The sequence below is a fragment of the Manacus vitellinus genome, unplaced genomic scaffold (assembly GCF_001715985.3).
Source record: "Manacus vitellinus isolate BGI_N305 unplaced genomic scaffold, ASM171598v3 scaffold_95_pilon, whole genome shotgun sequence".
Lineage (NCBI taxonomy): Eukaryota > Metazoa > Chordata > Aves > Passeriformes > Pipridae > Manacus > Manacus vitellinus.
Genome location: NW_021940896.1, coordinates 958509 through 971351, shown reverse-complemented (window position 1 = coordinate 971351; position 12843 = coordinate 958509). Strand labels below are relative to the sequence as shown.

Sequence of the window (12843 nt, the reverse complement as noted above, 5' to 3'; positions counted from 1 at the left end):
TTCCTGCTGAGCCCATTGGAAACTCAACCTTGTATCTCTGCTGGGAGATGAGCAAAGCAGGAGCAATTCTCTATGTGGAATTCCTAAAAAAAAAAATATATTTGTTAGTTTTTTAAATAGCTGAAAACAACAGAAGGACATGTAAGCCATGCCCAGTGTTCCAGGCACAATGCCCATCACACACAGCTTCCCAAAACTGGCCATGCCCTCAGTTGTCCCAAATTCCAGGTTCCCAGCAGCCTGTTGCCTTCCAGGAAGGCTCCTGCCCATCTGAGGGAACACCCTGCTGAACATCCTTAGTCTTGCAGGACTAGATCTCCTTTTAACTATTTACAATTTTATCACCTGCTGAGCCCCAGCATTCCCAAAACAATCATTTCAGCTTCCCAGGAGGTGGATTAGGACCTTCTGCACTCACCTGGGACTGGTTGTCTCCTGCTGCTGCTGGTGAGGCTGCACACCACCACCACCAAAGCAAAGCCTGGACATGTCACCAAGCTCTAGGAATTATTTGGAATACTTTCCACTAGTAAGTTTTAATGTATAATCATCATGAAAGTTCAGTGTGATTTTCTGCATTTAGAAGAAAACGGATTTAAAGTGTTCTCCAGACTTTCCTGTGTGTACTTAAGAAAGATTATGGAAGGAATCAGAATAATAAAATAAATAAATCAATAAATGGAGGTGAGAATATGTTTTACCCTGCAATTTTTTGCCTGGGCTCCTGGCTGCTACTTGGTTTGTGCTACTCCCTAAACAATCCTCTCCCAGCACTGCACGGCTTTGACTCTACATACCCAGTTCCCACTTTAGCAGAGGAAAGGATCAACTCTTATTATCTCATGCAGTACTAACAGTTACCACTTTTCTGGGAAAATCAGAGCTGACAGCTCCTTGCCCCAGATGTTTAACTCTAGGAAGTGCAGAGCATCACTTTGAATCCAAGCTCCTACCTAAGATGGACACGGGAGAGTCTTACCCATAAAATAATTAAATCCCATATTACAGCTGGATGCCCTCTCTTTCCAAACCTTTATTTAAAGTGAATTACAGTCACACTCTTCTTTCTGTGATGGTCTGAGGTTTGCAGGGAGTGGTTCTGACTTCTCCAAGCTGGAGTAGCCCGGTGGAAGGAGCTGGATGTGCTCCCAGCACCCAGGGGCTCACACCCTAAATAATTTATGGGGCTGTTGACAACTCCGAGTCGTGCCAGGTGTTCTTCTGATACCTTCCTGTTGGAATCTATAAAGCTTGGACCTGTCAGCTCTCAAGTTCTCTGTGCCCCAAAGCTGGTTCAATTTTTCCAGCTCTGTTGGCCACTCTAATAAAGGATCTTAGCTCACCCTACACCTTCGGCCTCTTGGGAACAACGTGGGCTCCTAAATATCACCTGTCCCTGCTAACATTTAGACCCTGGCTGGTTTACAGACCAGGTTGTGAAGAATATCCACTGCTAAGGGGCTTCTGCAAGTGCTCTGTAGAGAAAATATATACATAAAAATCCATGAATGCTATCAAATATATAATGGTTTAGGACAGATTATGGTTTTCTCTTCCCTAGCAAAAATATCTTGAATTCATAAGGGAAATATTTCTATTGGTGTTTATCCTTTAAACATGGGAAAGGAAAATATTTGGAGAGAAAAATCTCTTGAAGACACCCCAGTTCTTTTGTATCTTTAGTTTTCAGGCTGTCACTCACATTGTTTCTCCTCAGTCAGCTCAACAGCCTAATTCTATTTAATCCTTTTCTTTTTATATGTAAAATGATACAGTTTAATGCTCCACAGTTTAATATCTGTGAAGTTTTATCTTTATTTGTTTGGGAAATTTGAGGCAGATACTCACCTACTGTAATTTCCCAAGAACAAACAAATGAAAAAGGGCAGCCCATTTTCATGCAAATCCAGCCAGCTGTTTAGCTCGGGCTGCCCTTGCCTTCTGATGTGAGGATCTGCATAAAAACCAAAGTGGAGATATGATAAAATAGAAAAGGCTGACAATAACATGCAAATCGAAATCAGTCATTGGAAAACTGGCGACTCATTGTCATCAAAAGAATTAGGTGGCAGAACAAAACAAAAGAGCCCCACTGATAAAAGTAACTATGGCACGATGGCTTTAAAATCTCCAGATTTCTTAGACCACAAAGAAAATTGAAATTAAACACCTCTCTAGACTGCCTGCTTTTAATCTTTCCCTTCTGAGCTGCTTCCTGACATATTCTCTGTTAACTTTTTATCAAAGGTCATTTATAATCATATTTCAGAGATGAAATAAAAATAAAAATTGCATTTATTTCCGAAGTTTTAATCAAGTGCCCAGTAAAAAACCCAAAAAAACCAAAAAAACCCAAACCAAAAAAACTAAAATGAGCAGCTGAACAAATGTAGTCCAGACACATTAAAATATTTACAGAAAGTATTAGTGGCCCCATATATTTTCAAATCCAGAACTGAAATTTTGGGTATAATTTTGCTGTAATTTAGACTTATAGTTACATCTCACAGTGAGTTTTGGGTGGTTTTGTGGCCACACAAAATAGCAGCAACTCCCTGAGTTCTGCTACACAACGAGGCAATGATGGCAATAGAGGGTCTCCTGCAAGGATAAGAAGTGTCTTTTCATTATTAGTTATATATGAGAGTATTCCCCTGTTTAAGAAGCTGAGAGAGAACTTCGGTGGGTTTTTTTAGAGGAATTTTCTGACAATTTTCAACAAAATATTCAACTTGGTTTAAAGCTTTCTTACTAAACTCATCCCTCCTCACAGAAAGAAAAAAAAAAGTTATTTCCAGTGAAATGTATTTTTCATTCCAGAGGAACAAAAACTGTTCCCCAAAAATTCCAAAATATTTTCATAACTAGGCCACCCCAGGCACAGAAACTTCAGGATTTTGCTCTGAAGCTGAACAGGAAATGAAGTCACTTTTTACTTTTTTTTTTGGTATTGATATTCCATTAATGTTGATAGGGTTGGGGTTTTTTTCAAAGATAACGTCGAGAATTCGGTGGTAAAGAGAGAACTAAAAATAAGAAGTTAAAAAATAGTGGAAAAATCCGAAAACACCGGCTTTTAAGGATGCTGGCAAGCCACCCTTAAACCAGCCTGAGTTTGGTCCACATGCTGGCTGGGCTGCTCCACTTTGGACCCACCTCCCAATTAATATGGAACAGAACCAGCTTCCCACCGTGGTACAACAACACCTCTCACAGTTTCCCTCTTTTCCTGTGCTTTCCCTGCCCTGGTGCCTTCGTATGCAGCATCTCAGTTCATGTTGGTACCTCCTTATCTACAAAACTGGGCTAAAAGGCTCCTAATACCACACACTGCAGTGCTCAATAGCTGGGAAATGCTGGAACTAAAGGTCCCTCTGCAACTTTAATTTGGCCCTTGCCTGTCTTTACCATGATGGGGTTGTTAATTACTTGCTCATAGACAGCTTTTCTTTTGTTTTTTTTTCCCAGAGAAACCCAGGCTTGTAAGTGCCTGGGAATGACTGTGCATGGAAATAAAGCAGGATTTTTGTTTTGTTGCTGTCTGCAGTTGGTGAACACACCGTAAATTGTGGGATCACAGGATGGTTTGGGTTGGAAGGGACTTAAAGCCCATCCCATTCTACCCCCCTGCCATGGGGAAGGACACCTTCCACTTGACCAGGTTGCTCCAAGCCCCATCCAACCCGGCCTTGGACACTTCTGGGGATGGGACAGCCACAGCTGGAATCATTAAGGTTGGAAAAGACCTTTAGGATCACCAATCCAACCACCAATCATCCCCATGTTCACCACTATACCATGTCCTCAAGTGCCACATCCACAAGCTTTTTGAACACTTCCAGGGATGGGGACTCCACCACTGCCCTGGGCAGCCTCTTCCAAGGTTTTACAACCCTTTCCATGAAGAAATTTTTCCTAATATCCAAACTGAACCTCCTCTGGTACAACTTGAGGCCGTTTCCTCTCATCCTGTTCCTTGTTCCCTGGGAGCAGAGCCTGACCTTCCCCTGGCTCCCCCCTCCTGTCAGATATTTGTAGAGAGCGATAAAGTCCCCCCTGAGCCTCCTTTTGTCCAGACTGAACAACCCCAGAACACATTTTAGTGCACAGCAAATAACAAAAGTCATATAAATATATCTATGTATGACTGCATTAGCATTTTCCTGCTTTTCAGTCCTTAACTTCACACCCTTTGTATTCTTTCACTCTCTGTCACGTCCCATTTCCCAACCAACCAACAAGTCAAAGCTGAAAAACGTTCAGCCTGCAGGACCACAGGACCTCCCTTCACTTCATCAGCAAAACTGGGACCTCCAGACTTGTCCTGCCACCTCCTGTGCCCGAGCCCACCACGTGCTTTGTGACAGCAAACAGCTTTTTGTACGTCCCCTATCGCCACGGAAAACACGTAATTCGCCCAAATATTCAGGGCAGGGGAAAAATCACGCTCAGTTCAGTGGGTTCTGAGCTGTCCCTGAAGCAGCAAGGGGTGACCTGAGAGCAGAGGGGGTGGTGCCCCTTCCTCACCCCCTCGGAGGGACCCGGATCTGCTCCGTCTGGGTGTGGAACTGCCACACTCTGGTGGTGTGGAGCTGCCAGGAGACGGCTCAGCCTCAGTGCAGATGGACTCAGCAAGTGCAAACAGATTTTTAACATGCAGATAAACTGGGGCACAGGAGGATTTTTTTGACAAGAACAAAAAAAAAAAAAATTAAAAAAAAAAAAATCCCCACAACCCGTCAAAGTAACGAACTACCTGCTCTGGAGCCTGGAGGAACTGGAGTTGCTCAAGAAAATTAGGATAATTTTGAAGACTGTGAAAGAATACGTTTTCCCACAATCTCTTAATAGAGGGGAAAAAGGAAAAAAAAAATCTGACTCATTTTAGCAAAAGCTTCTAAAAAAATTGCTTAACTTAACTCACAGCTGGCACAGAAAATATACCCTGCAACATTTGAAGTCTGCCAAAACTCCAGGCAGATTCAAGCAGGGAGTGAAAGCACGGAGCCTGTCACTGCTGCAGAGGAGATGCTTCAGCAGCAGGGAGATAAGAGCAGCTGTAAATTCATGAGGGTGGATTGTTCTCAGCCCTGGTGACTGCAGGATATCTTTGGTCAACTAATTTTCACAGGACTGTGAACACCTGGCTCCTCCTCACTCAGGGCTGGAAATCACCCTGCTGAGGGTTATCCTGGTGATGGAGAAGGTTGATTAAGGTGCCCAAGGAAGCAAAGCCCTCAGGCAGGAGGTGAATCGGCTCAGAGGACAAGGAGCCCAGGAAAGCAAAGCCTCTGTGCCACAGCCCTGCAGTGAGAGGCAGGGTTAGACCTCTGGCAACAGTGTGGGGAGAGAGAAAAGGTTAAAAAGAGCATAGAATCCTGGAATGCTTTGGCTTGGAAGGGACATTACAGCCTCATCCACTATCCCAGGTTGCTCCAAGCCCCATCCAGCCTGGTCTAGAACACTTCCAGGGATGGGGCAGCCACAGCTTCCCGGGGCAACCTGTGCCAGGGCCTCATCACCCCCACAGGGAAGGATTTTTTTTCACAATATCCCATCTATCCCTGCCCTCTGGCACTGGGAAGCCATTCCCTGTGTCCTATTCCTCCATCTCTTGTCCCAAGTCCCTCTCCAGCTCTCCTGGAGCCCCTTTAGGCCCTGCAAAGGGCTCTCAGGTCTCCCTGGAGCCTTCTCTTCTCCAGGTGACCCCCCCAGCTCTCCCAGCCTGGCTCCAGAGCAGAGGGGCTCCAGCCCTTGGAGCAGCTCCGGGGCCTCCTCTGGACTCCCTCCAGCAGCTCCACGTCCTTTTGCTGTTGTTCCCTGGGGCTGGAGGCAGCTCTGCCGGTGGGGTCTCACCCAAGGGGGCAGAGGGGCAGAATCCCCCCCGCCCTGCTGCCCACGCTGGGGATGAGCCCAGGGCACGGGGGTGGTTCTGAGCTGGGGCATCTCCAGCCTCTCACCCACCAACACCTCCAATTCCTTCTCCACCCAGCCTGGGTTTGTGTTTGGGATTGCCCTGACCCAGGGGCAGCACTTTGCACTTGGCCTTGCTGAGCCCCTTGAGGTTTGCATGGCTTTGAGAGATTCCAGTCATGCTGGAAGGAAGGATGTCCCATCCTTCCTGAAGATTCTGGAGCACCATCTCATACCTGAGCAAACTCCATCTCCTCTTCTCTGACTGGTTTACCTTTACCAGGTGTGTGGAGGATTCACGGATCTTTCAGAATTGACATGCAAGTCATTGATTTTTCTGTAGGAAGAGCAAACGTCACTTTACTTGAGCACAATTATTATCACTGGAATCTGCTGCATAAACCAGGATTTCAGGAATCATGGTTCAAGCCCCAGAAAATAATAAACTTAGCTCCAAATTCAGAGATTTTAACAGAAGTAAGTGGGAGAGTCTCTTATTTTGGCTTCTGGTTTATAAAACCCAAAGTAACTTGAAACCAGTGGACAAGCAACTCAACTTTTCCTTTTTTCTTAAAGGCAAACAGGAATTCCCAGCCCACTGCTGGAGCTCAGCAAAGAGGGTTTTAAATAGCTGGTGTGGGTGGCAGTAACATCACCAAATCTGAACTCTGAACCTGGATGCAGTGCAAACCAGTTCTCAGGGAATGTGCACTCACCCAAACCGTGCCAGGCCCCCAAAATCGCTCCAATTAACCCCGATCTCGTTTGTGACACACGTCGGAGTCGCAGGAGCATCTTGAGGAGCTGAGCAAACCAAAACATTCCAAAAGCAGCAAGAAAAGCACAAATGCTCAGCCCTGACAAGGAGCCATTTAGCAATAAGTACATTTTTTTGTGTCTTTTAGCACAACATGAAAGTTTTGTGTCAGTTTTTTTTCCCCTCCAGATGTGTCCCTAATGTTGTCATCGATAGCAGCCCTTGGCATTATATCATTTTAATAGGAAAAAAAATATCCAACTCCTATTTTGAACTTTTTAATCTTTCCCTGTGTGCCAGAAAGTAGAATAACTAAAGCTTATCTATTTATGCCCGTGCCTAAATCTTCAATGCATATATAAATTTAAATCTCATTACACTCTAACACACTGCTTTAAAAACACGGAGACATTTTAAGAGTCTGCTACACATTTTTATCAAATAGAGGGACTTAATTTTTATTTTTCTTCCACATAAAGCCAGCGAAATCCTGCATGTTAATACTTCAAGAAAATAAACTTGTGTAAAGATTTGCCTATCCAAAGTACAGTATAATTTAAATTTAAATCCCTCGGAAACCCAAAGCACTGTGTTTATAATATGAGAACAGCGGGCAGTCATGCCCTTGACTGGAGGGCATGTCATCCAGTCCTCTCCTTCTCTGCAAAACCATCAGCCTGGCAGTAGTGACAGATGAACAGCTTACCATTAATTTCTCCTCTTTCATGCCTTCAATCCAAATGGTGCATATTCTCCACAGGGAGGCATCAAGGTCTTTGCCTTTATTTCTCTTGCATACTCGCACTGACTTATAAATCAAGTGCAGATAAGAAGAGAGGGCAAATATCAATCTTTTTTTTTTTTCTTTTTTTTTTTTTTTCCTGGCCAGTGCCCACTGGCACAAAACTGAGCTTTGACTGAAAGGTTCTTCAAATCTTTCTGTGATTCACAGGCAAGGGAGGGCTCCACGAGGACAAAACAACAAAGGAAATTTGAGACAGAGGATTTGTATATCTTGGCTTCAGAAATTAGAAGCCTCCTCTCCACGACGTTTAAATATGGGTTAGGAAAAAAAAATGGAATTAAGGAAAAAAAAAAAAGAAAAGTGAATCTAAGTTGTTATTACTTTATTGAAATAAATCTTTGTGGAATATAAACCAGGCAGTCACTGGAGCAGCTCTAATCAGCATCTTCTGTTTTCCCCAACCAGGCTGAATTTTGGGGGGGTGTCTCTCCTCTTTGCCACTGAAGCAATTCAATCCTTCAGAACACGTTGGCTTCTGCTGTTACTTTGTGGCATTAATGATCAGGGTTTGTCTCGCTAAAAAAAAAAGTAAGAAATCTTATTTCAATTTAAAATACAAAGGGCCAGATCTCCATCCCATGCAAACCTGCAGAGCTCCACGGGCTCATGTGCAGCTCTGCTGACTGACAGTCACAGAAAACTGTCTGTCTGGGACAGAAAATTGTCCCACAACATTTTTTAACTACAGTGGAGAGAAGTTCGGTGCTTTATTAACTATGTTTTCTTTGAAGCTGCTACTGCATCTTTCAAAGTTCAAGGAAAAAAAAAAATCTTTTAACGTTTTTTAAAAATAAGTTTCGCAAATCATCTGAGTTTCTGTGATTTTGGGAGTTTGTTAGAGACTTAGATACTAATTCTGTAACCAACCCTCCAATGCAATGAGGGGATGTGGGTCTTCCTCCTCCAGCTCTCATTTTCTTTTGGTGCATTACTAGAAGAATTTGCTATTCAGTTGCAACAAATTGATCTTGCATTTTAAACATATATTAAATCATTGGTGTGAGTGATGCAACTTTATTACGTGTCAGGAAAAAAATCTATATTATGATAGTTGTTGACAAATGATAATATTATTTTCCAGCTAAGCACGAGGTGTTAATGCTGCTAAATGGCTGCAAATGTTGACGTTAAAGGCTGCCTGCTGGCCATTTCCAGGTGACATATCTGGGGATTTGGGGCTATTTCATTTTCCAGCCTTTTTTAAGGCTTCAGGCCCCATCCATAAATTACAGCTGATGACAAAAGTGGAAGCTAACAGTGGCAAAATTAGGCCCACAGGCAAAATAATTATATATACAGCCTTTAGCAGTGAGGGAGAAAGCCATCAATCAGCCCCCAATTATTCACTAGTTAATCAGCTCTGCCCTTCCTTTATTGAAGGGTTACAGTGTAATTAAGTTGGCAGCATCCTTTTAATTCATCAAACATACAACACATGGCGGTGTTTGCTGCAATCAGGGGACAGCACCTTTGTGTGCCTGACCCCTGGCTCTGCTGCAGGAGAGGGGGAAACTTCAGAGGTAAGAGAGACTATTTCTGTGAGAGCAGAGAGGGTGGGCAGGGCTTTCCCACCATCCCACGTGCCTGCACCAACTCCAGAAAACTTGTATTAATTGGGTTATTCACACATCACCCAGGGCAGGTGGTTCTAGACCGCGGCATTTATGGATTTAACATCCTTTTCCCGGCAATCCCTCCCTGATAACGAGATCCAAGCATCCCCCCCGGGGCCCCTGGATTGATGGGGGACCACGACAGACAGAGCGGCCCCTTCCAGGCCAGCAAAGCAAACAGCCAATGGATTCATCTCTCCATGAAATATTTTTGTGGAAACCGCGTTTCAGGAAACAACAGAAGCAGCTCTTTGAAGGCAGAACGTAGTTTTGTATCCTCTCTCAAATTAATGACACTGGATTTTATATTATACAGCAGATTAGTATTTTCAGTGGCTTTTTGCCAGTAAGGAAGTATTTGGATATTGATTTTTATCTCACCAGTAATGGAAATAACTCAAGATATTGCACTTCTCTATCCGTGCTGAATTTTAACCTGTGGATGCCCTCAATGGCTCTGGCTTTGCCTTGGATGTAAACCCCAGTAATGCCATTTATTGTGCATGTCATTTTCTTCCTATATTTACCTGACCATAAATCTGTTTTCCTGCCACATCCACTTCCTGCTCACGGCATCCTCAGAGATGTTGAATGTCCTGGGTGTCCTTCCTACCTTGCAGAATAGATTCAGAATTATTTATTCATAAACAAGCTCTGTGTTTCTAACCTGCTTGTAATAATGAAGTTTTATACAATCCTGGGCTCTGCTGCATGATGTGGGCAAACAAACCCAAACCCCTCGACATCTGAATGCACTGGGAATATCAATGTTAAGAAGCATTGGATCTTGGACAAAAATCTTTATTGCTCTCCAAGTACAAGAGCATTGTCCTTCTGGGCACTTTTTAAATGGTTATTTTACCTCATTCAATCTGATTGAAGACATTGGGAAGTTTCTCACTGTAAATAAAAATACCTTTCCCAAAGATACAAAAAAAATTGCATTTTATTCTATTTTCGTTGTTTAGGTGTGTTTTTCTTTGGAGGAGAAACACACACAAAAGGATCACATCTCTACCCCCAAACCTCCAGGACACCAAGGGCACAGTCTGGGTCAAATCTGGCCAATAATCATCAGCATCACCAAAGACTGACAATGATGCAACAGGAGTGTTAAACATCATTTGTGTTATTCTCCCTTCCAGTAGTTTTGCCCCACCAAACACCCAATAATTTCACAATGTTCCACATTCTCTGAAATTCAGAGCTCAGACCAAGAGAGGAAGGGCAGAAGGTGGGAACATTAACCCTCCTGGCCAGGAACTGTTATCATCTTGTGATCAACACATGTTGCCCCAACAGCTCAGGGAATCTGATATTCTCAAGTCACTTTGGATTTTTGGCCACTAAATATCCATATGGACAACACGCCACTGTCATGGTTCAGGAATCAGCTTGGTTTGCCAGATCCTTTGGAAGGAGAACTCTCCCTGAGAGCCACTTGCAGAGATTTTGGGTGCCAATCACCTCTACCATGGTCCACTCTCCTGACAGAACTGGACACCAAACTGAGCCGCCCAAGAGCCACCAAAGAATCTGCCCCAGCAAAGAAATTTCCACAAACTAACAGCTACATCCTTGCTAAGAAACCACCATGCTCGACAATTTATTTGTCTCCTGGTTGTACTCGCGCATCTTTTTTACTATTTGGGGATTTATTTTTTTTTTCGTGACAGAAACTTGGGCTGCCCAATTTGGGTGCTGCATTATCTCAGTGTCCCCGAGCATCATCATCTCCTGGAGCCAACGTGTGCCATATTGCAGTCAAGCCCAGGCAGAGCTCAGCAACAATCATGTCAGCAGAGAGTTTTTCACAATGAGATTGTATCTGTTTGTTATTGAGGGTCATTGAATCCCGTCTGTCAGGGTGATGTTATTGAATAGGTTCAAGTAATAGTTTGTGCTGATTATCAGAAAATATGTTTAAGAACTGTCACTCTGTTTATATCTTTCAGGGTTGCATTTGAATTATGCAGATAAGTGGGATCAAGAGGTGTAATGCAGCAAAGTACAATTCCTGGTAGAAGCTGAAAAATAAAGTTTGCATCAAATTATCTATAAAAAAAGGGACTTTGTACATGCCTGTTCTGTTTAAACTGTAAAAGACTGAATGTACAAAAAGCACATTTAGATTTCTTGTTGTTAAGTACTCAGTGTGTTTCCAGATGACAAAAAATGACACACACAAAAAAAAATCTTCAGTATTGTTGTGAAAAGTTGCACGGGAGCAAAAATAATTTTTTGCAAGTGTGTTCATTTGAATTTTAGAAAGATTCAAAAAAATTATTCCAGCAGGTCAAGGAATTCCACAGTCAATTATTCCGCAGTCAGGGAAAACACTTTTCGTGGACAAAATGAATGTTAAAAAAGTGCCAACTGCAATTTTTAATTCTGCAATAAAACTTTTCCTAGCAGTGAATAAGAACTTAAACCATATCCTTTTTTTTTTCCTAACCATCTAATTTTGGCATTCTAATATACAATTTCAAATTCGCTGCATCTCGGTTAATTAAATAAACTATCCAGTTGGAAAAAAAAGCAGACAATCCAGTGTGTCTGCTGGAGCTGAACAGTCTGTTGTGATTGTATATATTATTTTATTTGAATAACATTTTGGTTTTATGTATTTTCTATTGTGAATATTTTAGTCGTGTTCCCATGAATGTTTTCACGGGCAATTTTTAAGTAATAAGATAATGAATTGTGTGGAAATATATAATAATATAACATAATAAAATAAGATATTATGTGGAAATTTATTCTCTTGGCTCTTGGGCTTGGATATTATACTGGGGTATAACCAGAAGCAGCACTGGCACTGCCATTGGTTTTCCAGTGAAGACACTGGTCTTTGGTTAAACATATATTTTTTTCTATTGCTGATAATAATTATAATTGCTGATATCACCCTCTTGCTTAGCAGAATTTGGAAGAGCCCTCTCTAACTGCTACTTTTTAGTGATAATTGTTCCTGAGAATAAAACAAAGTCATGTATTACATTGCTTAGAGAAACAAAAAATAAAATATGAAAATTCAGTCATCTTTGGGGCTTAAATAATGAAAAATAGATCTTATTTAGGGTACACAATCATAGCCTCTGTCTAGATATTCATATTTACTTATGCAGACACCAAATGAATTTGACTGCACTTACTAATAGTTCCCAAGATAACTTTGAAACTAAATATATTTTCTGTGGTAGAGATACTGAGGATAGAGTGGAATGAGAAGAAGAGATGCCTTGAAGCAAAAACACATTTCAGCTATCCATTAATAGTCTGGGAAAGAGATTATTTGGAACAGTCGTGAAGACAAAACAATTATCAATGTGGAAATTGAATATTTAGAATAACCTCTGAACAGTCACGGAACAAGCACCAAAATTCATGTTTTTGTGTGAACTACATTTTACCTGACTTCCTAAGCACACAGCTTGAAATGATTGAGGAAAACTAAACTTCCTCGTGGAGAAATGAAGAGGAGGAAAAGCAGACTGAGATGTGGAAGTGAATTCTGTGCTTTGGTTGGCACATGAGGTAGAACAGGGCCCTCGTGGCACAAAGCTTTTTACACAATAGTTTTTCACCTGTTGGTCCCAGGACAAAAATGTGACCTCTACCAAAAAACAGAACCCAGGAAACATATTTTTTAAAAGGATGAGAGCTACAAAACCTCCATGGAACGGGTATGTCCATGGCCAATGTTACATCACACCGGCCAATCCATCCCAAGGTTCCATGATCCACAGCTGGGA

The 12843-nt window shown here is 42.2% G+C and overlaps 1 long non-coding RNA gene across 1 annotated transcript; it reads right to left on the bottom strand.

Annotated features, from left to right (window-relative positions):
• Window positions 1-7838: 7838 nt before the first annotated feature.
• On the bottom strand, window positions 7839-12592 carry LOC115308034. The gene is made up of 3 exons (XR_003916387.1): window positions 12502-12592; window positions 9616-9697; window positions 7839-7991 (listed from the first exon to the last, which is right to left on the bottom strand). It is a non-coding gene; the product is annotated as an uncharacterized LOC115308034 (long non-coding RNA).
• Window positions 12593-12843: the final 251 nt, after the last annotated feature.